Genomic DNA, 4,077 nt, shown 5'->3' on the forward strand with positions numbered 1-4,077 from the left:
TAGTTAAGCACCCAGCGCAACACATATGCAACATGAGAAACTTCGAACAACTGAACAAAGTAATAAAATAACTTGAAATCTTCTGGAACAGTGTAGAATAGTGCAGAACACAGCACAACACACATGCAATATGAGAAACTTCGACAAACTCAAAAAAGTAATGAAATAACTCGAAAACCTCTGAAACAGCGTCGAGTAGTTTGAACCCAGCACAACCCATATGCACCAGGAGAAACTTCGAAAAACTCAAAGAAGTAATGAAATAACTCGAAAATCTCTGAAACAGCGTAGTGTAGTGTAGAACACAGCACAACACACATGCAACATGAGAAACGTCGATAAACTCAAAAAAGTATAAAAATAACTCGTAAACTTCTGAAACAGCGTAGTGTACCCAGCACAACATATATGCAACATGAGAAACGTCGACTAACTCAAAAAAGTAATGAAATAACTCGAAAATCTCTGAAACAGCGTAGAGTAGTTTGAACCCAGCACAACCCATATGCACCAGGAGAAACTTCGAAAAACTCAAAGAAGTAATGAAATAACTCGCAAATCTCTGAAACAGCGTAGTGTAGTGTAGAACACAGCACAACACACATGCAACATGAGAAACGTCGATAAACTCAAAAAAGTAATGAAATAACTCGAAAACCTCTGAAACAGCGTCGAGTAGTTTGAACCCAGCACAACCCATATGCACCAGGAGAAATTTCGAAAAACTGAAAAAAGTATAAAAAATAACTCGAAATCTTCTGGAACAGCGTTGAGTAGAGTAGAACCCAGCACAAACCTATATGCACCAGGAGAAACTTCGACAAAATCAAAAAAGTATAAAAATAACTCGTAAACTTCTGAAACAGCGTAGTGTAGTTAAGCACCCAGCACAACATATATGCAACATGAGAAACTTCGAAAAACTCAAAAAAGTAATGAAATAACTCAAAAATCTCTGAAACAGCGTAGAGTAGTTTAGAAACCAGCACAACCCATATTCACCAGGAGAAACTTCGAAAAACTCATAAAAGTATGAAATCTTCTGCAGCAGCGTAGAGTAGTGTAGCTAAGCTGCACAAAACATACGCAACATGAGAAACATCGAAAAACTGAAAAAAGTAATGAAATAACTGGAAAATCTCTGAAACAGCGTAAAGTAGTTTCGAAACCAGCAAAACCCATATTCAGCAGGAGAAACTTCGAAAAACCCAGAAAAGTATGAAATCTTCTGCAGCAGCGTAGAGTAGTGTAATTTAGCAGCACAACACACAGGCAACATGAGAAACTTCGACAAACTCAAAAAAGTAATGAAATAACTCAAAAACCTCTGAAACATCATAGAGTAGTTTGAACCGAGCACAACCCATATACACCAGGAGAAACTTCGAAAAACTGAAAAAAGTAATAGAATAACTCGTAATCTTCTGGAACAGTGGAGAGTAGTGCAAAACACAGCACAACCCATATGCACCAGGAGAAACTTCGAAAAACTGAAAAAAGTTATGAAATAACTCGAAAATCTCTGAAACAGCGTAGAGTAGTTAAGCACCCAGCGCAACACATATGCAACATGAGAAACTTCGACAAACTCAAAAAAGTAATGAAATAACTAGAAAACCTCTGAAACAGCGTAGTGTAGTATAGAACACAGCACAACACACATGCAACATGAGAAACGTCGACAAACTCAAAAAAGTAATGAAATAACTGGAAAACCTCTGAAACAGCGTCGAGTAGTTTGAACCCAGCACAACCCATATGCACCAGGAGAAACTTCGAAAAACTGAAAAAAGAATAAAAAATAACTCGAAATCTTCTGGAACAGCGTTGAGTAGAGTAGAACCCAGCACAACCTATATGCACCAGGAGAAACTTCGACAAAATCAAAAAAGTATAAAAATAACTCGTAAACTTCTGAAACAGCGTAGTGTAGTTAAGCACCCAGCACAACATATATGCAACATGAGAAACTTCGAAAAACTCAAAAAAGTAATGAAATAACTCGAAAATCTCTGAAACAGCGTAGAGTAGTTTAGAAACCAGCACAACCCATATTCACCAGGAGAAACTTCGAAAAACTCAGAAAAGTATGAAATCTTCTGCAGCAGCGTAGAGTAGTGTAATTTAGCAGCACAACACACAGGCAACATGAGAAACTTCGACAAACTCAAAAAAGTAATGAAATAACTCAAAAACCTCTGAAACATCATAGAGTAGTTTGAACCCAGCACAACCCATATGCACCAGGAGAAACTTCGAAAAACTGAAAAAAGTAATAAAATAACTCGTAATCTTCTGGAACAGTGGAGAGTAGTGCAAAACACAGCACAACCCATATGCACCAGGAGAAACTTCGAAAAACTGAAAAAAGTTATGAAATAACTCGAAAATCTCTGAAACAGCGTAGAGTAGTTAAGCACCAAGCGCAACACATATGCAACATGAGAAACTTCGACAAACTCAAAAAAGTAATGAAATAACTCAAAAACCTCTGAAACAGCGTAGAGTAGTTTGAACCCAGCACAACCCATATGCACCAGGAGAAACTTCGAAAAACTGAAAAAAGTAATAAAATAACTCGTAATCTTCTGGAACAGTGGAGAGTAGTGCAAAACACAGCACAACCCATATGCACCAGGAGAAACTTCGAAAAACTGAAAAAAGTAATGAAATAACTCGAAAATATCTGAAACAGCGTAGAGTAGTTAAGCACCCAGCGCAACACATATGCAACATGAGAAACTTCGAACAACTGAACAAAGTAATAAAATAACTTGAAATCTTCTGGAACAGTGTAGAATAGTGCAGAACACAGCACAACACACATGCAATATGAGAAACTTCGACAAACTCAAAAAAGTAATGAAATAACTCGAAAACCTCTGAAACAGCGTCGAGTAGTTTGAACCCAGCACAACCCATATGCACCAGGAGAAACTTCGAAAAACTCAAAGAAGTAATGAAATAACTCGAAAATCTCTGAAACAGCGTAGTGTAGTGTAGAACACAGCACAACACACATGCAACATGAGAAACGTCGATAAACTCAAAAAAGTAATGAAATAACTCGAAAACCTCTGAAACAGCGTCGAGTAGTTTGAACCCAGCACAACCCATATGCACCAGGAGAAATTTCGAAAAACTGAAAAAAGTATAAAAATAACTTGAACGCCTCTGAAACAGCGTAGAGTAGGTTAGAACCCAGCACAACCCATATGCACCAGGACAAACTTCGAAAAACTCAAAAAAGTAATGAAATAACTCGAAAATCACTGAAACAGCATAGAGTTGTTTAGAAAAAAGCACAACCCATATTCACCAGGAGAAACTTGGAACAACTCAGAAAAGTAATGAAATAACTGGAAAATCTCTGAAACAGCGTAGAGTAGTTTAGAAACCAGCACAACCCATATGCACCAGGAGAAACTTCGAAAAACTGAAAAAAGTATAAAAATAACTTGAACGCCTCTGAAACAGCGTAGAGTAGGTTAGAACCCAGCACAACCCATATGCACCAGGACAAATTTGGAAAAACTCAAAAAAGTAATGAAATAACTCGAAAATCACTGAAACAGCATAGAGTTGTTTAGAAAAAAGCACAACCCATATTCACCAGGAGAAACTTGGAACAACTCAGAAAAGTAATGAAATAACTGGAAAATCTCTGAAACAGCGTAGAGTAGTTTAGAAACCAGCACAACCCATATGCACCAGGAGAAACTTCGAAAAACTGAAAAAAGTATAAAAATAACTTGAACGCCTCTGAAACAGCGTAGAGTAGGTTAGAACCCAGCACAACCCATATGCATCAGGACAAATTTGGAAAAACTCAAAAAAGTAATGAAATAACTCGAAAATCACTGAAACAGCATAGAGTTGTTTAGAAAAAAGCACAACCCATATTCACCAGGAGAAACTTGGAACAACTCAGAAAAGTAATGAAATAACTGGAAAATCTCTGAAACAGCGTATAGTTTAGAAACCAGCACAACCCATATTCACCAGGAGAAACTTCGAAAAACTCATAAAAGTATGAAATCTTCTGCAGCAGCGTAGAGTAGTGTAACTAAGCAGCAC

Source organism: Pristiophorus japonicus, unplaced genomic scaffold, assembly GCF_044704955.1.
Source record: "Pristiophorus japonicus isolate sPriJap1 unplaced genomic scaffold, sPriJap1.hap1 HAP1_SCAFFOLD_333, whole genome shotgun sequence".
NCBI lineage: Eukaryota > Metazoa > Chordata > Chondrichthyes > Pristiophoridae > Pristiophorus > Pristiophorus japonicus.